We start from the raw sequence: 24564 nt of genomic DNA, 5'->3' as shown, positions 1-24564 counted from the left end.
GAAAGATACAATACTACCTAAGCAAACAAGAAAAAAGCAACTTTTAAAACTCTAGAAATGACAGAGACATCTCGCTGCCTGGACAGTCACCCAAAGTTCCTCTGTACCATTGGGGCATCCATCTTCAGCCTTCAGGCCCATGGTATCCAGCAGACATTTCCATAAAGCAGGAAAATTCAAAGTCAGTTCAGTCACTATCTGTTGTGTCCTGCAGAATGTCTCGCAGACTCTTTCAAAATGAATCAGGAACCCCGAAAGATCATCTCACCTTAGGCAAGTTCAGTAGTCCTCTCTCTGCAGGTCCTCTGTGTCCAGTTTATGCAATAGTCCAGGCAAGAGCAGTTTCTTGCCCAAATGGCTATCAAGCTCCATCAGGTGCCTCTTCGATGCCCATCTTCCTCTTGAAGTAGATTGGTGCTGCCAGGAGCAGAGTGTCTCATTGTCATGAAAAGTGCTCAGTTATTAAAACATTAAATGTCCTATTCTGTAATCTTTGAAAGACATGAAGAATGTCTATCTAAAATATATCTACGCACATCTAGAAAACATTAACTAACATGACTACAAACTTGACTATTATTTATGATTATCTATTAACAACTTATATTTCCTAATTATACATTACATTTTTTAATAATGAACTACACAATCACAATACCTTAATCAAGATCAGAAACACATATACATATAACAAAATTGACCTTAAATTTAAATCACTAAAACAAAATCCATATCAATGTAAATTATTCACATCTCTATCATATCCCCCTTTAAATGTAAAAGAACATTTATAAACCATATTTGGGAACATGGGCGCAGTTTTTTCTCTCCAAACTGCTTACTGCTGAATGGGGGCGTCGTTAATTAGGTCTTTCATGGTATAACCTGTGTGCTAGTTTCATCTCAGTTGGCAGTTGAGCGAAGCAATTTTCTGAAGATGTTCACTACAACCCTTCAGGAGGGCGTGGTCCATCATACCAAATCGGAATAGAAGAAATGAACAGCGCCTCATCCTCTGTGAAAACAAAATAAGGAACTCCTTTCCAAAGTATCATGTCCTTAGATCCAAATTTCAAAGTCAAGGCATCAAAATATCTATGTTGGATTAGTTCAGCAGCATTTATAAATAAATATCTTTTAGTAGCTTTTGCTCTTTCCTCAGCATTCAAACAATTCAAAGAGAGCACAATAGCATACAGTATCAAAATTCTCTGTTTATTTTCCATCTTTGTACACCTTTGTTTTAACTTCTATTTCGTTTATTTTTACTTTTAACTTTTTGCTGTTTGAGACAGGTTCTCTGTATCTTTGACCTGAAGTAACTCTGTAGACCAGGCTGTCTTTGAACTCTCAGAGATCCGCCTGTCTCTGCCTCCCAGGCATTGGGATTAAAGGCGTGTGCCACCACACCTTGAAGTCACAGAGGTCAATCTCCCTCTGCCTACCAAGTGTTGGGATTAAAGGTGTGTACCACACACAACAACTCTCTTCCTTTTTTTTTTGTTACTTTAAGAACTTTAAATTTTAGTCTGCATATATTTTTAACACACTTCAAACCATTTAGAAATTTTCTTTGTCTTTGAATCTCTCTTTACTGTATATCTCTCTTTTTCTGACCACACGAGCCTTTAAATTACTGAGCAATATGGGTAAAATTAAAGGCGTGGCTTTGCCAGCTAGATCCAGTCCATTTCTTAGCTTTCCAGCCTCATGGCGGATATACAGGCTGTAGCCATGTTTACTGCAACAACTGTATGGCATTTCAAGGTCCCTGCCAGCAAGTGAGCTACAACAGACAACACTCAAGTCCTCTCTCGGTAGCCGGCCCTCCTGCCTCAAACAGTCAGAGTTTGCCCTGGCAGGATGGCCCAGAAAGCTGGCATTTTTAAACGGCGCAGCTTTTTTCCTGCTACGGCTGAAAACCGAAAAGCATGTGTTCAGCTTTTCGTCAACACCGTTTAAGTGTTTCGTGGCAGGACCTCTTAATGAGCTGCAGGCTTTGCAGCTAAAGCTGAGTCAGGAAGCCTCTCTTAGATGAGAGTGCTTGCTTGCCTCTAGTAAGCAGAGTAGAACCGAGAAATTGCTGCTACCAAGAAACCAGGCACAATGCTTTCATTTTGTTCTAGAATTACTTCCCAAGCTGTCTCAGGCTTTATGTGGAAGCAGTTGTCCATGTGGGCGCAATATGTTGTAATAGGGGCGGCGGGGCTGCGTTCCCAGCACCCCGGCTGCCTGCTCGGCTAGCTTATGCTCCAAAATAACAACACACAAACTGTATTCATTCAAACACTGCTTGGCCCATTCTCTTCTAGGCTAATTCTCACATATTAATTTAGCCCATTTCTAATCATCTGTGTATGGCACCCCAAGGTGCGCTTACCAGGAAGATTCTAGCCTATGTCCATCCTGGGTCGGAGCTTCATCCCAGGAGCGGGGCATGGCGTCTCTCTCAGGCGTCTGCTCCCGAGAGGAGAGCTGTCGAGTCTGACCTCACTTCCTCTTCCTCCCAGCGTCTGTCCTGTCTACACCTCCCACCTATCTTCTAACCAATAAAATGGGCCAAGGCAGTTTCTTTATTAGCCAATGACCTTCCTCCATCATATCAGCATTCTCTGAGTATCCCATACCCCTAACCACACTTCTGAAATAGGACCTTTAAGGTGTTCTTTTCCCATTTTCTTCCTTGAGCATGCCACCTGCTTAAGTGTCTGCTGGTGAACCCACCCCCACTGGAGCTACTATCAGCCCCAGAACTGGAGAACAATGGGAAAGATGGTGTCATCAGTGCCCCAGGCACTTACTGTATCTAATTGCAGTCGCAGTAGAGGTCTCCAGAAAATAGAGATATGACAGGGCCAACTGCAGGAGGAACTGGGAAAGAAAGGAAGGAAGGGAAGGAGAACCAGGAGGGGCAATAGAAGCCTCAACCTCTTTCTTTCCATGACTTTGTGATATAATACATGTTTGGTCTGTTTGCTTACTTTTGAAACAGACTTTCACTGTATATCCCTAGGTAGCCTAGAACTCAGATTTCTCTACCTCTGCTTCCCGAGTTCTGGAACTAAAGGTGTGTGTCACCAAGCCAGACACATATTTAATCTTTTAAAAAATATATTTCACTTATTTTTTGTGATGCCAGGGGCCATGTACACCTCACCCCTAGATTTGGAATGCCCCCAGTTTCTGGCCTGTTGGTACTAAAACCTCTGGAATTTCCTTAGTGGTGTGTTGAGAGGAGTGCTTTTGTTATTCCTAGGCCCCCCTTAACTGGAACCCAGTTTATGCTAATGAGATGGCTCTTGGAGGGGTCCCTACATAGCTTCCATATAAAGTTTGGTGAGCTTCCAGTCTGAAAATGCTGAGAGGGCAATGCACAGACATATGGGTATATCCAGCCCTGTTCCCCATACCTGACCCTATTCCTTCTCCTCCACTTAGCCATTCCTGAACTATATGCTTTATAATAAACCAGCAATGGGTAAAACAAGTGGAAAAAAAAACCCACAAAAACCCAACTTCCTAAGTTCTATGCAAGGGTTGTAAACTGGATACCTCAGTTTAGAGCCGACAAGATGGGGCAGTAGGTAAAAGTGCTTTCCTAATGGCCTGGGCCCACAGGGTGGAAAGAGACAACCAACTCCCATAGGTGTGACCCACAACACTGTGGCATGTGCCCACACACCCAAATAAAATGTAATAAAAAAATTCAGACCCCTCAATTTATTGATGGAAGGTGAGAAATGCAAGATTCCCAGGGTTTGTGATGGAGATCCGCCACAGGGCTTGTGGTGCCACATCACCTGGAACCGCAGTAGGGCAAGGGTCTGGAGATTAAAGAACACACAGAGACACGGGTCACTCTTGAAGCAAGAATGCCAATTTTAATGTGTTCCAGGGCAGCTTATATAGTGCTCTCCTTGATTAGTGGCCACGCCCCAGCTCTCGGGATTTTCTACTGCAAGCCCACCAGAAACCACTTTGTTGTTATCAGGAACTCATGAGGGTCTCGAGCTCAGAGCAGCTGCAAGCATAGGGAAACAAGTTGTTTACTCCGGCAGGCAAGAGGGTATAGAAAGTTCAGGGACTGAGGGTCTGCAGCCCCTAACAGGGATAGTATTGGGGCATCTGAACCCCTTAACCCGTAGGTCTGCACTAACTCTGGGGAGTGTCAGAAATGAAATGAATCATAGGACACCTGGTAGGTTGGATCATGGATAAAAATGAATGTATCCAGGTGTCACACATTTTCAGCATAGAAACAGGTCACTCCCACCATCCAGTCTCAGGCCTGTGACTCTGATGATCTGATAGCCAGAGCCAATGGAAGATGCTAACTTTGGGGTACAACAAGACTACCTCACACAGGGTGTGGGGTATGATTCTGAATGTAAACATGCCAGGACCTGTGATGGAAGAGAACAGTGTACCATAAAGCAACAAACAAAATGCTCAGCGAAAGAATATGATAAACCTAAGGGTGGAATGGGCCTCTCAAGGGGGCGGGGGCTAGAATTAGTGTCTTAGCACTGGCCTCACACACTGTCATGGTGGCTCTCAAGTTACCTCTCAAACAGTTGCCAGGTAATTCCCCTAGGTTTCGCTTGATAACTGAGATTGTGGAGTGGCTCAGAGGTGCCTCAGGGAGGATTCACACCTGATAGGTAAAGCCAGGAGTCACTAGGTTTGTACTAAGGGTTTAAGGAGTGCCTTTTGCTGTGAAGGGGGTTTCTAGTGAGGTTCCTTCCTAGGAAATTAAATGTTTATAGCCGGGAAGGGAGAAAGGCCTTAAGCAAATGTTGATTGTCTTGGAGTTCTTGTTTCTCATGTACTTAGAGCGGCATTGGCCATGATGGGCTGGAGATGTAGTTCAATTACAGAGTTTGCCTAGTGTTTGGTAGGCCCTGGGTTCCATCTGTGTGCACAGGCACACACACAGACACACATACACATACCCCTCAAGTACCATTGGGTCTTGCACAGCATGGACCTATTAAAGAGCCTTCTGTTGCAAACGAGGGAGGTTTGAATGAAAAAAATGACCCCTGCAGGTTCATATGTTTGAATGTTTGGTCCCCAGCTGGTGGACTCTTTAGCAAGCATTAGGAGGTGTGTCCTTGTTGGAGGTGTGTCAGTAAGGGTGGACTTTGAGGTTTCAGTAGCCCATATCAGGATGGATCTCACTCTCTCTGCTTCCTGCTTGAGGATCAGATGTGGGTTCTCTGCTGCTGCTCCAGCACCATGACTTTCTACCTGCGGTCACACTCCCTGTCATGATGGCTTTGGACTCACCTTCTGAAGCTGTAAGCAAGACCCCAATTAAATGCTTTATTCCATAAGCTGCTTTGATCATGGTGTCTCTTCACGGCAATAGAAAAGTTACTAAGTAAGACACACACCCCACTCGAAGCTAGCAGCTTTTCAAGTTATTTGTATATGTGCCAGGGGCCCACCGAGCATTAGTAAAGGCCAGGTGCAACCACTGCTTACTAACAAAACCAAAAGCCCTCATGGGGCCGGAGGAGTTGCTCTCTTGGTAGAGTGCTTGCCTAGCATGCACAAAGCCCTGGGTTTGACCCTCAGCACTACATAACACACCAGACATGAGGTGCACCTGTAATCTCTGCATTTGGAGATAGAAGCAGGAAAGTCAGAAGCACAAAGTCATCCTTGGTAACTAATGAATTTGAGCCAGACTAGGCTACATAAAACTCTTTTTCTCAGCAGGGCGGTGGTGGCCCATGCCTTTAATCCCAGCACTCAGGAGGCAGAAGCAGGTGGATCTCTGTGAGATTAAGGACAGGCTGGTCTACAGAGCTAGTGCCAGGACAGGCTCCAAAGCTACACAGAGGAAGCCTGCCTCGAAAAACAAAACAAAAACAAACAACACAAATCAACCAACCAACCAAAAAAAAAAAAAACCCATACATGATTAAAATTAACTTCACCCGGTTTTCTTTGCACTGCTGGGTCTAATTAATGGTAGGCAAGCATTCTGCCACTGAATCTCACTTTGCTTCCCTATGTGTAAGTGGTTAAGAGTTCTTCCAGAGGTCCTGAGTTCAATTCCCAGCACACACATGTCACGGTGGTTCACAAGTCTATAACTGTAGTCCCATGAAATTCAACACCCTCTTCTGGTGTGCAGACACACATATAGACAAAAAAAAACCCATACACATAAAATTCATAAATAAACATTTTAAAGAATTAAACATGTGGTTCAAGTTTCTATTGCATGAAGCTGAGCTAGGTAAAGGATTGGACTGTATCCTTTAGGAAAGTGTGTCAGGGATGAAGCAATGTGTAGATTTACTGCCCAGACAGACACAAGGCCCTGCTGGGACTCACAACCTTCTCTGGGAATTATCTCCTGGGTCTTATCTCCCCTTTCTAGGCCTACACAGTTCTTGCCTAGGGATTCTCTTGACTTTATGCCTGGAAGCATGTGTGCATCTTCTGACCCTATAGAATCATCTTAGACACTCTATTTGGCACTCAAATGGACTGAGTCTTAGTTGCTGTTTGAGATGGGGTCTTTTTTATATAGCCCAGGCTAGCTTCAACTCCAACCCCCATTCCTGCCTCAGCTGGGAGTGTAGGTGTGTTCTACCACAGCCAGCTTCATATTGTCTTCTAAAACATTTTTAATTACATTTATTTATTTATTGTGTGTATATGTGCCCTCAAAACTAACTTTTTTGTTTGTTTGTTTTTCAAGACAGGGTTTCTTTATGTAGCCCTAGTCGGCCTAGAACTAGATCTGTAGACCATGCTGTCCTTGAATTCACAGAGATCCACCTACCTCTGCCTCCCAGGTGCTGGGATTAAAGATGTGTGCCAGCACTACCTGGCTTGCCTGCCTTCCTTCCTTCCTTCCTTCCTTCCTTCCTTCCTTCCTTCCTTTCCACACACAACTCAAAATAAAATAAAATAAACAAACAAGAACAAAAAACCCCCAAAGAACAAATAAGATAAAATTCAATAGTTAAGGGGTACAAGTTGACATTTTTCTTTTTGCGTGACAACCATAAAAATAATGATGATAACTGGTGTTTCATGAATAGGGTGTCAAGTGTTGTCGCTGCCTGAGCGCAAGCCCAAGGTTGTTCCTGTGTCTCTTAGAAAGCCAGGGCTATTGGACAATGTGCTACCTCTTTTTGATGTGGGAGTGTCATATATCAATCTGTTGATTTCATTGGCTAAGTAATAAACAAACTGCTTGGGCTCATAGCTTAGAACATAGGTGGGTGGAGTAAACAGAACAGAACGCTGGGAGGAAGAGGAAGTGAGGTAAGACGCCTCAGACAGAGACGCCATGTTCCGCTCTCCCGGGCAGACAGACGCTATTCAGCTCCGACCCAGGATGGACGTAGGCTAGAATCTTCCCGGTAAGCGCACCTTGGGGTGCAACACAGATGATTAGAGATGGGCTAAATTAATATGTGAGAATTAGCCTAGAAGAGGCTAGATAGAAATGGGCCAAGCAGTGTTTAAAAGAATACAGTGTCTGTGTAATTATTTCGGGGCATAAGCTAGAGCCAGCCAGGCAGCTGGGGTGCTGGGGACGCAGCCCCGCCGCTCTAATTACAACATCTTTTGATTTTGGTTTGTTTAGCAGTTTCCATAATTTTCTTTCACATGTGTGGAGAGTAGAAGGTGATGTCATCCTGTGCTGGGGCTTGATTCCCAAAATTGAGCTTAAAGGAACACCTGCTCTGTGAGGGGTTGATGAATACCCAGTGAAAAATGGGCTCTCCAGTCAAGTAAGTGGAAAGCATAGGGTTGATAAAGACATAGTTGCTTCACCGTTAGAATGAGGGGCTTAGTGTAAACCCATATATTTTCAAAAATGGGGTCTTGTGAGTCATGTCATCTTTGTGAACTTCCAGAGTCTTGCAAATTTCCTCAGAGTTTTGTGAGCCTCTTGAGACACCCTGCTCCTTTCAGAAGGGAAGGAATACAGAGGAAGCAGATACACACAAGGATCCAACAGGCTTCCCAAAGTTTTTTTTTTTAATTTTTATTTATTTATTATGTATACAACAGTCTCCATGTATACCCACACGCCAGAGGAGGGCGCCAGATCTCATTACAGATGGTTGTGAGCCATCATGTGGTTGCTGGGAATTGAACTCAGGACCTCTGGAAGAGCAGCCAGTGCTCTTAACCACTGAGCCATCTCTCCAGCTCCCTTCCCAACGTTTTTTGACACAGGAGTCCTATTTTCACATCTGATGGAGCTACATTCCAAGGAATGAAATTTGGAGAGCTCTGTTGCAGATGGATGCTGACATTTTGTCTAGAGAGGAGGAATGCTTATGTTAAGAACCAGTCAGTCTTACCTTTATTTTCTGATTTATTTCTTCAAACCCCAATGCCTGTTACGTGATGGGAGTAGGCAATGGATGAATCAGCAAGTCGTTTATTTGGAGCTGGAACAGAAGGAACCTAGAGCAAGAAACCCCTCAGGTTTCGTGATGAGGAAACTCGGTTCAGAAAAATAAAGTTCCCTGCCCAAGGTCTCTTAAGAGCACCAGAGTCTGATAAATTTGAAAGCTGGGGGAAAAGATGGTTGGAACAGAAACTGACCCACTTCTGTCTCCACTAGATCCTGTCTCTTTGACATTCCTCACCAGTTATCTGAGCATCCGCAAGGGGAAATCATCCTTCCCCAGAAGGCTACAAAGATAGACTGCTTCTTTAGCAGAACGTGTGGGCAGAAGTGCAGCTTTCTCATGCATTCAGCTGCAGAGATTCCCCAGCATTCCCGAGGAACATAAGCAATGTGTACATTTGCACCAGACGTCTTCGTGTGTGTGTGTGTGTGTGTGTGTACACGTGTGTATGCCTGTATATAGAGGACTGAGGTGGATGTTAGGTGTCTGCCACCAGAGTTTCCCTTCTCGTCTTTTGAGATGGGGTCTCTCACTGACCCCAGGTTACTGGCTGGCTAGACTGGCTGGCCAGCAAACTCCAGGTATCACCCTGTCTCGTCATCCCCCATTATCTTCTGCCTGTATTAGGGTTACAAACATGAACAACCACATTGGGCTTTTATGGGGGCACTTCACATCTGAACTCAGGTCTTCATTGTGCTTCAAACACTCTATAGACAGAACTATCTCCCCACCCCTAAAATCTTCTTTTAAAAAGTGTGTGTGTCTGAACCTTATAAAAGAGAAAGTGGGAAGTACACTTGAATGCATTGGCACAGGGAACCACTTCCTAAATATAACCCCAGCAGCACAGACACTGAGAGAAACAAGAAATGAGACCTCCTGAAACTGAAAAGCTTCTGTAAAACAAAGGACATGGTCAACAAGACAAAATGACAGCCTACAGAATGGGAAAAGATCTTCACTAACCCCACATCAGACAGAGTTCTGATCTCCAAAATATACAAAGAACTCAAGAAATTGGACACCAAAAGATCACATAATCCAATTAAAAAATGGACTTAAACAGAGAACTCTCAACAAAGGAATCTAAAATGGCTGAAAGACACTTAAGGAAATGTTCAACATCCTTAGTCATCGGAGAAATGCAAATCAAAACAACTCTGAGATTCCATCTTACACCTGAAAGAATGGCCAAGATCAAGAACACTGATGACAACTTATGCTGGAGAGGTTGTGGGGAAAAGGGAACACTTCTGCATTGCTGGTGGGAATGCAAGCTGGTACAGCCCCTTTGGATGTCAGTGTGGTGATTTCTCAGAAAATTAGGAAACAACCCTCCTCAAGACCTAGTAATACCACTTTTGGGTATATATCCAAGGGATGCTCAATCGTGCCATAAGGACATGTTCTCAACTATGTTTATAGCAGCTTTGTTTGTCATAGTCAGAACCTGGAAACAACCTAAATGCCCCTCGATCGAAGAAGAATGGATAAGAAAAATGTGGTACATTTACACAATGGAGTACCACACAGCAGAAAAACATAATGACAGCTTGAATTTTGCAGGAAAATGAATGGAACTAGCAAACATTATTTTGAGCGAGGTAACCCAGACACAGAAAGACAATCATCACATGTACTCACTCATAGGTGGTTTTTAAACATAAAGCAAAGAAAGGCAGCCTACAAACCACAATCCCAGAGAACTTAGACAACAATGCGGAGACTAAGAGAGACTTACATAGATCTAATCTACACGGGAAGTGGAAAGTAGAAAAAGACAAGATCTCCTGAGTATTTTGGGAGCATGGGGACCTTGGGGGAGGTCTGAAGGGGGCGGGGAGAGGCAGGGAGGAGAGCAGAGAAAAATGTAGAACTCAATAAATATCAATAAAATAAAATTTTAAAAAAGTGTGTGTGTGTGCACTCTACCTTATTTCTTTTTTTTAAATATTTATTTATTAATTATGTATGCAATATTCTGTCTATGTGTATGCCTGCAGGCCAGAAGAGGGCACCAGACCTCATTACAGATGGTTGTGAGCCACCATGTGGTTGCTGGGAATTGAACTCAGGACCTTTGGAAGAGCAGGCAATGGTCTTAACCTCTGAGCCATCTCTCCAGCCCTACCTTATTTCTTTTCTTTTCTTTTTTTTTTTTTTTTTTTTTTTTTTTGGTTTTTCGAGACAGGGTTTCTCTGTAGTTTTGGAGCCTGTCCTGGAACTAGCTCTTGTAGACCAGGCTGGTCTCGAACTCACAGAGATCCGCCTGCCTCTGCCTCCCGAGTGCTGGGTTTAAAGGCGTGTACCACCATCGCCCGGCCCTACCTTATTTCTTTAAGACAGAGTCTCTCATTGAACTTGGAGCTAGGCTGATGGCCACTAAGCCTCAGCTATCTTCTCTGACCATCTCCTGCAGCAGCACTGGTACGCCATGGCCATGCCCAGCTTTGTTTTTGCTTCTGGGTATTTAAATTCTGCTCCTCTCACTTATGCAGCAATTGTTCTTACCTGCTGAGTGGTCTCCCCAGCCCCCTAGAATTCTTTGCAGTAAAGAGGGATCACTCAAGGAGCTTCCTTGGCCTGGAGTTTTGTATGTGTTCCTCCTCCCCTACCTCCTCCCTACTCAGATCCACTCCCATTCCTCCTGCTGTTCACCCCAGACAACTGCTCTACTGCTAAGCTGTATACATCCCTAGCCTGTCATCTTCTGAGTTCATGTCCTCCCAGCATGGACCTCCTGACAAGTAAATGTAACAGGATTGGCTTCTCCATAGAGTCCTTTGAGGAATTTGAGAACTTGGCTGGCCTCCACCTGGGACTCAATCTCACACTCGGATAAAACCAAAGAGGCCATTAAACATGTAGCCCCTACCCTCCATAGTGCCAGTTCTGTAGAGCTGCACAATGAGTTCAAGGCCAGCCTGGGAAAAAAGTTCTATTAAAAATGTTATAGTATTACTTGTGCGCGCATGTGTACTTTGTGGAGTTGGTTCTCAGCTAGTTTCATGTGGATCCCGGGGATGAAAACCAGGTCTCTGAGCTTGCACTTATTCCCACTGAACCATTTGCTAGCCCTGAAAGGGTCCATTTTGACCCTTAGTCAAAGGTGACCTTTAGTCTAAGGTGTGGCCTGGGTGTGTGGCGTGATGGGGATGCCTTGGATTCCATCTCCAACAGAACAAAACCAAACCAACCTCCAAGAAAAGTGTGTTAGCTACTTTCACATCATGGTCACCAAATGCCTAATGAGAACAATGTGAGGGAGGAGAGGGACTCAGGACGTCACCCCAGGAAAGGTGTGCTGGAGGGAGAGGCACTAAGAGGCAGAGAGCCCTGGGGAGAGAAGCACAATCAGGCTGTAAACCCCAAGGACTGTCCTAAGCGGCTTGTATCCCCCTCTAGACCCAATGTCTAAATGGTCCCACAACCTCTCAGAACAGCACCACTAGTTAGGAGCCAAGTATTCAAATACATGGCTCTACAGAGGACAGTCCACATCCAGACAATAATCACATGTATGAGCTATCCACGGAGACAGCAAGTTGGGGGCTATTTATATAAAAATGTGGCCTGAAGACACAGTTTTGGGAGCTGTTGGACTAAAGCTGGTATGTTTCCTTAGTTATTGTGTGTGTGAATGTACATGTTCATGCATGTGCAGAGGTCAGAGAACCTGGCTGGAGTTCTCTCCTTCCACCGCATGGTCATTGAACTGAACTACGGTTGTCAGGTGTGGCAGCAAGCACCTGAGCCATCTCGCCGGCCCTAAAAATACCTCTAAAGGTGAAAGTGAAAATAATTTTAGACAGGATAGGCTCGAGGAAATGAGTAGTGTGTGTGTGTGTGTGTACATGTGTGCACAGCTCAACAAATTGAAAACCTCAGAATCACCATCTTTAAAGTCCTTAAACATTCCTGACACCCCCTCCGCCCACGCCCACGGCCACCCCGCTTCCAAACAGGAGCTCTTGTTCGCCTGTGATCTTCTAATTAATCCTGCTGCAGAGTCTCACAAGAGGAAAACATTTTACTGTCAGCCATTTAAAAGAGAAACCAAGGCGCTGTCTGCTGTGTCCCTCTAGCAGGTGCCTCCTCTAACTGGAAATTCTGTAACATTTAGGCCACTCTAGAGTCTGGACAGGCACTTCCCTGGGGAAAGGAGCCCGTGGCTACTGTCTCCATGGGAAAACCAACTCTGAGGTCAGGTTTTTAGAAACCAACCAGCAACTTACAAGGTAAGGAACTGCCACCAAGTGCTTCGAATCAGAAGCACCCCTACTCCCAGGGGTTGACAGTGTCAGGACAGTTAAGGTCAATAACATCCATGGAGCCACACTAGAGTCTGAACATGCCTCCTCCTTTGGTTTCTTCTATTGAAAATGTGCTCCCAAGCCGGGCAGTGGTGGCGCACGCCTTTAATCCCAGCACTCGGGAGGCAGAGGCAGGCGGATCTCTGTGAGTTCGAGACCAGCCTGGTCTACAAGAGCTAGTTCCAGGATAGGCTCCAAGACCACAGAGAAACCCTGTCTCGAAAAACCAAAAAAAAAAAAAAGAAAAGAAAAGAAAAGAAAATGTGCTCCCAGGGTGATGTTTTAGAACAGTGGTTCTCACTGGGCAGTGGTGGCGCACACCTTTAATTTCAGCACTCAGAAGGCAGAGGCTTGCAGACCTCTGTGAGTTCAAGGTCAGCCTGGTCTACAAGAGCTAGTTCCAGGACAGGCTCCAAAGCTCCAAGGGTTTTTTCTGAAACCCTGTCTCAAAAAAAAAAAAAAAAGAAGAAAAGTGGTTCTCAACCTTCCCAATGCTATGACCCTTAATATAGTTCCTCATGTTATGGTGACCTCAATCATAAAGTTATTATTTTTCTTAAGATTTATATATTTTTATTTTATGTGCATTGGTGTTTTACCTGCATGCATGTCTATGTGAAGATGCCAGATTCCCTGGAACTGGAGTCATAGACAGTTGTGAGCTGCCATGTGGGTGCTGGGACTTGAACCCAGGTCCTTTGGAAGTGCAGCCAGTGCTCTTAAGTGCTGAGGCATCTCTCCAGACCCCATAAAATTATTTTTGTTGCTACTTCATAACTGTAATAAGCTACTGTTATGAATTTAATGTAAATATCTGATATGCAGGATATCTGATACATGACCCATGTGAAAGGGTTGAAAGGGTTAACACCCTCCTCCCCCACCTCCCTGCAAAGGTTCGTGACCCATAGCTTGAGAAGCACCATTTTAGAAGGCAAGGGTTTGGGGGCTGTAGATGTAGCTCAATTTGTAGAGTGCTTGCTTTATATGCAGGAAGCCCTGGTTCACTCCTAAGCACCGATAAACCCCAGGGTGGTGGTTCACACCTGTAATCCTAGCACTTGAGAGGTGGAGGCAGGGGTGATCTGATCATGGGAACTGGGTCCATATGAAGACGGTTAGGCCTCACCCTATGTAGCCCCTTTCCCCATTGCTGTGACAGAACACATGACAGAAAACGTGGAAGGAGAGATTTATTTGGGCTGACAGTTTGAGCAGTCATAATTTACCGTGGCAGAGAAGGCGCAACAGAGTTCACAGTGGTGAGAACATTTCTGCTACTCTTCAGGTGGCCACAGAGCAGGAAACAGAGATGGAGAGGGAGGAGGGAGAACTCGGGTTAGAAACAGGCCAGACTCCAGTGATCCACTTCCTGTAGCCATGCCTCACATCCTGAGGTTCCACAACCTTCCTGAAGCACCACCTCATGGAGACCAAGTGTTCAAACACTTGTGCCCATGAGAGACATTTCATTTTCTTTCTTTTTCTTTTCTTTTCCTCTCTCCTCTCCTCTCCTCTTCCTCCTCCTCCTCCTCCTCCTTCTTCTTCTTCTTCTTCTTCTCTCTCTCTCTCTCTCTCTCTCTCTCTCTCTCTTTCTTTTTGGATTTTCAAGACAGGGTTTCTCTGTGTTGCTTTGGAGCCTGTCCTGGAACTAGCTCTGTAGACCAGGCTGTCCTTGAACTCACAGAGATCCGCGTGCCTCTGCCTCCCAAGCACTGGGATTAAAGGTGTGTGCCACCACCACCCAGCTCCAACATTTCATTTTCAACCCATTATACCGTCCACCATGGGAAGGTATAGTACAAAAGTTGTAGGATAAGGTCCTCCTTAGACTCTGAATCTGCTGGCTTCTTGACGTTGGACTTTCTAGACTCTAGAACTCTGGGAAATGAATTCCCGTTGTTTGTAAGTCAGTCGTCCCTACCCACCCCCAACTCCAGTCTATGACATCATGCTACAGAAGCCCACACAAAGACAAGCATCTACCGGTGTGTGCGTTTCTCTGTTCCTTTTCTTTACTTGTTTTCTGAGTCAGGGTCTGGCTGCTTTCTCATTCGTTTCTGAGCAGAGTCTCACTATATATAGCCTGGCTGGAACTAGTTTTGTAGACCAGGCTTATCTCAAATTCACAGAAACACACCTGCCTCTCTCTCTCAAGCTCCAAGCTTATGAACTTGAACCATCACCTAGGCCTTGTTTGAACCTCTGCCCTTGACAGACGGAGAGCTCATCTTGCCATAGGCTTGATTACCCACCATCACTGCACTGATAAGTACCGTGACCAGAGTGATTATTCTAGTTGAAACTGCCTTTCCTTAGACTTTTCTACAAGTCTCATTATTCGATTGGCGATTATTTGTTGTGGCATGTGTCTCAGATAGCCTATTCTCATTTATCTTACTGTCAAGTCAGAATGGACACCCAACTCCTTGTTTACAATATGTGTGTGAGTGTGTGTGTGTTTGTCAGAGGCACAGCTGCACCTGTATAACCACGTAGTGGATTCACAGAGTGGATAGAACTGGATTCTGAGAGAGCCCTGGGGTATTGTTATTGGTCATTACAGAACTGGCTTCAGGTGAGCTGTGGTCTCTAGAATCCAAATTCTGCAGGAAAAAAGGGGGGCATTAATTCCTCTAATTTATAAATTGGAAAGTCACAAAGGGAAGTCCAGAGGCCTGTGACCCGCCTCCAGGCTGACCTTGAACTTTTGGTCCTTCAGCCTCTGCCCTCTGAGTCCTTGGAACGCTGGTGAGGGCCACCACACCCAGATTTAGCTTTATTTTTGAGAAAAAGTTTTGTTCTGTAGCCCAGGCAGGACTCATACTCAATCTGCCTGCCCCTGCATCCTGAGAGCTAGGGTTACAGGCGTATACCTGGTGGCACCCCTTATTTTCAATATGAGAAAACTGAGACCCAAGACTGTAAACGGCTCCCTCTGAGTGACCCAGGTGTCCCCAGCCCCCAAACCCTAGGCACTCCACACCACTGTCCCATGTCACTCGTGTCATGACTGCACACTAACACACAGGGACAGGAATGGATACAGGCTTATTTATAAACCCTGTGGAGACATAAACCTCTTATCATTTTCAAACTGGGGGTAGAGACAGGAGGAAGTTCAAGATCATCCACGGGGGGTGGGGGGGTGGGGGGGTGGACACGGACAGACCTTGAGGTCAGCCTGGGTGACAAAAAGGCAAAAATAAAATACAACCAACCACCACCACCAAAAACCCATCACTTTTTTGTTTTGTTTTTGTTTTTTTCGAGCAGGTTTTCTCTGTGTAACAGCCCTAGCTGCCCTGGAACTCACTCTGTAGACCAGGCTGGCCTCAAACTCACAAAGGTCTGCCTGCCTCTGCCTCCCCAGTGCTAGGATTAAAGGACTAAAGGCATGTGCCACCACTGCATGGCTCCCATCACTTTAAAACAAACAAACAAACAAACAAAACCCACAAGAATTTCTCCTTCCCCTCACCACTTGAAAGCAAAGGGCAAAAAACTAAGCATGGAGGCCAAATTAACACAAAAGGAGCATCAGTTAAAAAAAAAACTCCCAAAACAAGCAGGGGGGTCAGAGGCAGGAGGATCTCTGTGAGTTCAAGGCCAGCCTGGCTTCCACGACAAAGCTAAAGAGAAATCGTGTCTCAAAAAACCAAAACAGAACAATAAGGTTTCTGGCTTCTTCCTCTTCTTCTTCCTCTTCTTCTTCCTCTTCTTCTTCCTCTTCCTCTTCTTCTTCCTCCTCCTCCTTCCTCCTCTTTTTCCTCCTCCTCCTCTTCTTCCCTCTTCCTCCTCCTCCTCCTCCTTCCTCCTCTTCCTCCTCTTCCCTCTTCCTCCTCCTCCTCCTTCCTCCTCTTCCTCCTCCTCCTCCTCTTCCCTCTTCCTCGTCCTCCTTCTCCTTCCTCCTCCTCATTCTCCTCTTCCTCCTTCCTCCTCCTCCTCCTTCTCAGGAAAGCACCAAATAGTGCATCCAGAGGACCCAGAGACCCAGAATTCGGAGACTGCAGAATTCCCAGGAGGATTAGGCAGCAGTCTTAGGGGTCACAGAGGGCCAGGTAGTGGAGGCTGAGTGTGTGGCCAAAGCCGTGGGGCTCGTAGAGGTAAAGTCGAAGATAAAGAGTGGATTCCTGTCACCAAACTTGCCCACATGGTTAAGGACCTGAAGATCAAATCCCTGGATCTCCCCGCCATTAAGGAATTGGCGATTATTTACTTCTTCCTGGGTCCGTCCCTAAAGGATGAGATTCTAAAGGCCATACCAGTGCAGAAGCAGACTAGGGTTGGTCAGCGAACCAGGTACAAGACTTTTGTCCCTTTTGGGGGCTACAATGGTCACATTGGTCTTGGGGTTAAGTGCTCCAAGGATGGCTACTGCCGTCAGAGAGACCACCATCTAAGCTTTCCATTGTTCCTGTGTGGAGAGGCTGGTGTGTGTGTGTGTGTGTGTGTGTGTGTGTGTGTGAGAGAGAGAGAGAGAGAGAGAGAGAGAGAGAGAGAGAGAGAGAGAACAAGATTGGCAAGCCCTGCTAAAGCAATTTGGAAGAAAATGGCTCCCATACGGAGTGGCGTGATTAGGAGGTGAGACTTTGTTGGAGTAGATGTGGCCTTGCTGGAGGCAGTGCGTCGTTGTGGGGGTGGGTTTTGAGGTCTCCTCTGCTCAAGCTTCCCACAGAGTGGACACAGATGGTTTCGGCTGTCTGTGGATAAAGATGGAAAACTCTCAGCACCACGTCAGTCTGCATGCTATCTGCTATGATGATAACCGACTAAACCTCTGAGCTATAAGATAGCCACAACTTAATGTTTTCCTTTACAAGAATTGTTGGGGCTGGAAAGATGGCTCAGAGCACTGACTGCTCTTCAAGAGAACCCAGGTTCAATTCCCAGCACCCACATGGCAGTTCAAAACTGCCTGTAACTCCAAAATCTGACACCCCCACACAGGCCTATATGCAGGCAAAACACCACTGTACATTAAAAAATAAAAAAAAGAATTGTTGTGGTCATGGTGTCTCTTCACAGCAATAATGAAGACACCCACACTGTCCCATGCAAAGTAATAGACCACTGTGGTGTGTCTTAGCCCTGCCCCCAGAGGCACTGGTGTCATATCTGCTCTTGTGTCCAAGAAGGTACTGATGATGGCTGATACTGATATTTATGACTGCTGCACATCAACCAGGGCCTTCACTGACACCCTGAGCAACTTTGCCATCTCTAAGACCTACAGCTATCTGACCCCCAAGCTCTGGAAGGAGACCGTGCTCACCAAGTCTCCTTATCAGGAGTTCACTGACCGTCTTGTGAAAACCTGCACCAGTGTCTCTCTCTGTTCAGGGGACCCAGGCTCCAGTTGTGGCCACTACTTAAGGTTTTATTTTTTAGATTTATTTATTTATTATGTATACAGTGTTCTGCCTGCATGCCAGAAGAGGGTGCCAATGGTGTGAGCTACCATGTGGTTGCTGGGACTTGAACTCAGGACCTCTGGAAGAACAGCCAGCGTTCTTAACCACTGAGCCATCTCTCCAGCCCCCACTTAAGGGTTTTATATAAGAAAAATAAAGTGAACTAAATCTGTTAAAAAATAAAGAAAAATAATATTTCTGCTGTGGTGGATCACAAGTCTCGCCCATTCTCTTCTGGGGCTCTCTTTCTGTGTGTTTAAGGAACGCCTTTGTCCAGATGCAACTTTGTTTCAGTTTTGAGTCAGTCTTGGTTTCACTTTCAAATCACAGTGTAGTAATCTGGTGAAACGTTGAGGAGTAAGGAGAAAGAAGGAAAAACTGGAGGGTGGGGCAGGGCGGGGCGAGTGAGAAATAGCTTGTTCTGAGGAAGCCACCAGGGAGTAACTGGCAGTAATTAATAGCAAGTCGCCCAGAGTCACACTCCCAACATTATAATTAAAGGGCTTCCTCCTCGCTGATTTATTCTCTAGAGCCCCCTGGAGGCACTCACGGAATTCAATTTTTCTGTCTGAAGCTGTTGGCCGTCCATCGGTGGGGACAGGAAGACCAGGTCCTCAGAGAATCGGACATTAACACAAACCCAAAACCCCTGGGCAGCTGGAGTGGCTTCAGTAAGTCGTTGGTCTGTACATCGGAAAGTTCCAGACATATCTAGACTGAATTTTTATAGCCCAGGCCAGGGCTTTTTTCAGGAGAGTGGGTTCTGGAGAGAGCCGGTTCAAGATTAGTGTATGGTAGAAGCCATTTGGCAGAGAGCTGCAAACCCTTCCCATGTAATCTGCATGCAACAGGCGGATCGTGTGTGAGAAAAGTCTGAGCTACATAAACTCAGGAATACCACACAGGTTACCTACAAAGGGTGGGAGCCTCATGGCCAGAGCTTTTGAGTGGTTGTGTCTTTCCTGTTCTTTCTTCCACTTGCACACCCCCCGACTGCCTTTCTATTTCTTTTTTTGGTTTTTCGAGACAGGGTTTTTCTGTAGCTTTGGAGCCTGTCCTGGAGCTAGCTTTTGTAGACCAGGCTGGCCTCAAACTCACAGAGATCCGCCTGCCTCTGCCTCCCAAGTCCTGGGGTTAAAGGTGTGCTGCCTTTCTATTTCTTAATAAACTGTTTCTATTTCTATGAAATATTACTAACCATTTATCTGTTATGTACCTGGGACGCAGGAACTTGGGACTTCAGCGGGCACCCCTGGGACTCTGACCCATACCTGAAACATTCTTATATTTTAGTGTGTCAGGAGGGTCTCCTAGGTTAAAGCGCAGTCTGCATGAACCCTGGGGCCAGGCGTGGGATTCTGAATTTCTCCAGAGCCCTGAGGCTGCGACTCGGGGCGGAGGGTCCTAAAGTAGGTCACCAGGTAGACTCGCAAGAATTACCGACAGTACTGATACCTGTGTCTTAGGTTTGGTTTGGTGAGGAAGAAGGAATGTTAGGGCTGGTCAGAGCTCCCAAGAAGATGCTGGGGTAAAGTAGGGTCTGACATGCATTAGCCTGAGGCAGTAGCTCCCCAGTGTTGGAGATAACATTCCTAGGGACTGGACATACAGCTCAGTTGGCAGAGTGATTTCTTCACAGACGGGAAGTCCTGGGCTTTATCTCGGGCACCAAATAAACAGCAGGCATGTAACCCAGGACTTGGGACACAGAGGCAAGAGATCAAGGTCATCGTCAAACAAACAGAATCAAGTAGATTAGTAAGAATGGCAGCTAGCCTTGCTCTCCTGAACTGATTCAGGTCTGGGAATGGCTTGAGGGTCTCTATTTTCAACAGGGTACTGCTGAAGCTGCCAGTCTGGGGTTCACACAGAGTAAAGCGTACCACCCAGAGGGAGCCACTGAGTGTGGCTGCATAACCAGGGGTAATCAGCCGGTGGCCTCTATAAGACTTACTAGCTGTCTGGATTATCACGCCATATGCCTTAGTCCAGGACAGTGGTGCCCCCGTGGAACAGAGAACAGTGGCCTTGTCCCCCAAGGGTGGAAAACAGGCTCTGGGACTTAGAAAGCTATGTCCCCCCATCACATCAGGACCACAGTAGAATACACACCTCTGCATAGCGGCTTAGCTACTAGCTGTGTGTGCAAAGAGTGGAGGAAGTGAGCTGCAATCTACCCTGGCGGCATGAGATGTCCAAGGAAGAGTTCCCTTCTGGGAAGCAGAATGTTTCATGTCAGGTCGTGGGGATCTTGGAGATCGTTATTCTGGAGTGATTTCTCGAATTATGACAATGTTTTCTCCAGTTTTTGTGTCCCTCACAGGAGTTAAAAAGAGGAGGAAGAAGATGAAGAGTCAGAAGAGGAAGAGGGGGAACCGATAAAGATGGGAAGAGGAGAAGTGGACAGGTGTGGTGTTGTGGTCCTATAGAATCATCTGTTCTGGATGCTGAGTGAGCCAGAGCCTTTGGGCTCAGGAGTCAGAGGCCAGCCTGGGCAATAGTGATGCCTGTGTAAAAGGAGAGAGGAAGTGGGAGGGGAAGAGAAACAGGGAAGGGAGAAGAAGAAGAAAGAAAGCACTGTGCTATGCATACAACTAAACCTGAATATGGTGCAGAGATGAGGCCCAGCGACCTATAAAAATATCGTTTTTATAAAATTCTATGAAAAATGTATGTGCTTCTGGTTTTGGCAGCATGCTTCTAAAACTGGAACCATTACAGAGATTAGTATAGCTCCCGTGTAAGAATGACATATAAATTCTTAAACCATTCGCATTTTAAAATTTAATCCTTGTTTAAAAAATACTCATTTTTATCTTTCTCTAAGACATTTCCTTTGCTTGCTTCTTTTTCATTTCTTTCAGGGACTCCTTCCTGGCCATTAGCCCGATTCTGGAGGCTCTGTTACTCCATAGCTGAAAATAGCCTTCAAGGCTATGGGAAGACACTATCTGTTAAGCACCTACTATTCGGAGTTAAGGCACAGCAAGATGGCGCCGAGAAGGTGGAGCTGCACAAGCTGAAGCTTGCTGAACTAAAGCAAGAATGTCTTGCTCCTGGTTTAGAGACCGAGGGAATAAAGCAAGATCTTATCAATCGGCTGCAGGTGTATCTTGAGGAACATGCTGAAGAGAAAGCAAATGAAGAAGATGTACTGGGAGACAAGGCTGAGGAAGAAGAACCAAAGCCCATAGAACTGCCTGTTAAAGAGGAAGAACCTCCGGAAAAAAACTGTTGATGTGGCCTCAGAAAAGAAAGTGGTAAAAATTACATCTGGAATACCTCAGACTGAAAGAATGCAGAAGAGGGCTGAACGATTCAATGTACCTGTAAGCTTGGAGAGTAAGAAGGCTGCGCGGGCAGCTAGGTTTGGAATTTCTTCTGTTCCAACAAAAGGTCGGTCATCTGACACCAAACCTATGGTTAACCTGGATAAACTAAAGGAAAGAGCACGGAGATTTGGTTTGAATGTCTCTTCCATCTCTAGAAAGTCTGAGGATGATGAGAAGCTGAAAAAAGGAAGGAGAGATTTGGGATTGTGACAAGTTCAGCTGGAACTGGAACCACAGAGGATACAGAGGCCAAGAAAAGGAAAAGAGCAGAGCATTTTGGGATTGCATAATGAAAAGTCCATGCTTTCTGCCCCACAGTGGTTTCCATTTCTCAAACGCTTGTTGGTTTTTATGCGCACACCCTACACAGTCATGTGCCTCACAGTGAGGAAGGGTGTGCCTTAGATAGGCACATCCTTAAATTCCAGCAGCAGTTTGATTTAACTGCTACTCTGCATTAAGGTTGTTACAGTTTTGTTTTTAATTATTTTGATTATTAATAAAAAGAGAAAGAAAAAAAGCACCTACTATTCACCAAGGGTCCCACAGACCACTTCCCATTCTCTGAGACCTCATCATTGTAAGTTCTTTGGTCACTGCGATCAGGACTGTGTGATATATCATCCCAGACAGTCACAAGCATTTCTTTTGTGGGGGCCATGAGGATTGATGCTCAGGGCTTTACCATGCTGGGCATATACTGTACCCCTTGAGCTATAACCCTCAGCTCCTGTAAACACATCTTAAAGGTGAATGATCTACTTAAATAAAGCATTGCTACAGAGAAAATAACACACATATTCAGCTGGAGGGCCAATAAGTGGGAAACTTGGGCCATTAAGCCATAGAAACTCTCTGGGTATCTCATGCTGGCCAGCAAACCCCTGCAGAGAGTTGGTTATTTAATTACACCACAAACAGAATTTTTATACTTGTTTCTAAATAGCTTTTTCAAGGCTATTGGGGTCTCAGGCTGAACTGATGTATAGTGAGTCTAATTTTTGCCTGCTGAGGGAGAGCTGTAAATATTGCTTTTTTGTTTTGCTCTCTTCTGTCATGTGTAGACTATAAGCTGCAGGGAAAACAGAACCATGTATTAGGCAAAGGATCATTCTTTTTTTTTTTTCCTCTCCAAAACATCATGTCAAACCTTGAACTTGAAAATGAATATGTTTGGAGCTGGAGAGATGGCTCAGTGGGTAAGAATGCGTGCTGCACAAACACAAAACCCTGAGTTTAGATCCCGGTGCCCATGCTTAAATATATAAATGAATAAATAAATAAATAAATGCCAGACATAGCTGTGTGGTGGCCTCTCGCCTCAGTGCTGTGTCAGGTGGAGAGAGACGAGTCATTGAGGCTTGCTGACTAGTTCTGCCTAGTTCAGGTTCTGTGAGAACCCCCATCTCACAGGAATACAGTGAAGAATGATACAGCAGACACCCAACTTCCTCCGCTGAGTCTTCAGGTGCACACTTGTGTATACACCATGTGCACACACACACAAACATACCACACATACACATATCACACATATACCATACCCACCACACACTCACTACACACCACATACACCATACACATATAACATACATGCACACACACACCCCATACACCTTCTTCAGTGAGTGAGTAACGTTCATTCACTTGATAGGCAGGTTCTAGGCTCCTGTACAAGCCAAGCTCTGGGTTTATAATATTGATCAAAGTTGGCATAGTCCTTCCCTCACAGAGCTTCAGGGCCAGAGCAGAAGAGAGGCTACACATCAGCATGCCACACCAGGCTGTATATTCACTTGTCTCCTTTTCTGTGTGTATAACCCCAAGATGCAGAACTGAGAAAAAAACCACAAGCCATCAGGTACAACGGAAGTCCAGAGATGATGACGTCAGCTGGGCCACAAAGGATAAGGAGAGGGCGGTGTTGTGTGACTTTTCCTGAGAAGATACAAACTCGTACTCACCCAGACAGGGCACTGAAGACGGACAGAAGAAACGCATCTTCTTTCATAAGAGAGGCCGTGGAAGTCCCCTGTGGGGGGGGGAGGGGCAGGCCCATGGACACCACAGACCTCGCTAACAGAGTCTCCTCCGCTCTCACAGGAGGGTCTGTGTCCCTGCCTCACTGCAGGTGGCCACACTTCTACTGCTCAGTCCTGACAAAAAGGTTCCTTGTACCTAAGATGTAGGATTAGTGTGCATGGCAACATTTTTTGAAAGATTTATTTATTGTGTACACAGTGTTCTACCTATGACTCTTCCGTCTTGCTGGCACCAGATCTCACTATAGATGGTTGTAAGCCACCATGTGGTTGCTGGGAATTGAATTCAGGACCTCTGGAAAAGCAGTCAGTGCTCCTAACCTCTGAGCCATCTCTCCAGCCCTAGAGGCAACATTTACCTTGAGTGACTTTAAGGCATGGCACACACAGGATCAGATCAGAGAGTTGGAACTTCACATCTGACTTCCTCCAGCAAATTCAGCCAATGCTCCAAGTATGTGCTCCCATGGCAGCTCATGAGGCAGGAATAGAAGCAATGGGAGCCTCTTTAACGAGATCACAGAGAGCTCGGGTCAATTTAGAACACAAAGTGTTCCTCTGTCTCAAAAAAAAAAAAAAGCTTTTAATTAAAAATAAATTTTAAAAAAGGGCCAGCAAGATGGCTCATCCAATAAAGGTACTTGCCATCAAACCTGACAACCTCAATTTGATCATGGAGACCACGTGGTGGAAGGAGACCAGCACCTCCTGCAAGTGGTCCCAAGCATGCACATGCATGTGTGGATGCACTCGCGCACACATGCACAAATGCATACATATAATTTAGAAACTAGATGCTTGGGCCCCACTAAAGACCACTGAAATCTGAATTCTTAAATCTGAAAGCTCTGTATCTTCTTATTTATTTTTCTGGTGCAAAGTGGACATTTCACATTCAAACTACGGCACTCCATTTCCTGCATAGCGCCTGTGTTCTAGTTCCATTTCCATTGTTGTGACAAAATACAGCTTAGGGGAAAGGGTTTATTTTAGCTCACAGTCCATCACAGACGGGAAGTCAAGGGTCCAGGATTTAAAACAGCTGGTCACATCACATCCACAGT

At 45.5% G+C, this 24564-nt stretch overlaps 1 pseudogene; it reads left to right on the top strand.

Moving 5' to 3' along the window:
• Nucleotides 1-16865: 16865 nt before the first annotated feature.
• On the top strand, nt 16866-21748 carry LOC121457690 (annotated as a pseudogene).
• Nucleotides 21749-24564: the final 2816 nt, after the last annotated feature.

This window comes from Microtus oregoni, unplaced genomic scaffold, assembly GCF_018167655.1.
Source record: "Microtus oregoni isolate MIOR12 unplaced genomic scaffold, Mior012 000016F_ref0000370, whole genome shotgun sequence".
In the NCBI taxonomy this organism is placed as follows: Eukaryota; Metazoa; Chordata; class Mammalia; order Rodentia; family Cricetidae; genus Microtus; species Microtus oregoni.
Note: the sequence above shows the minus strand (reverse complement) of the source record. Positions and strands in the feature narration are given on the sequence as shown.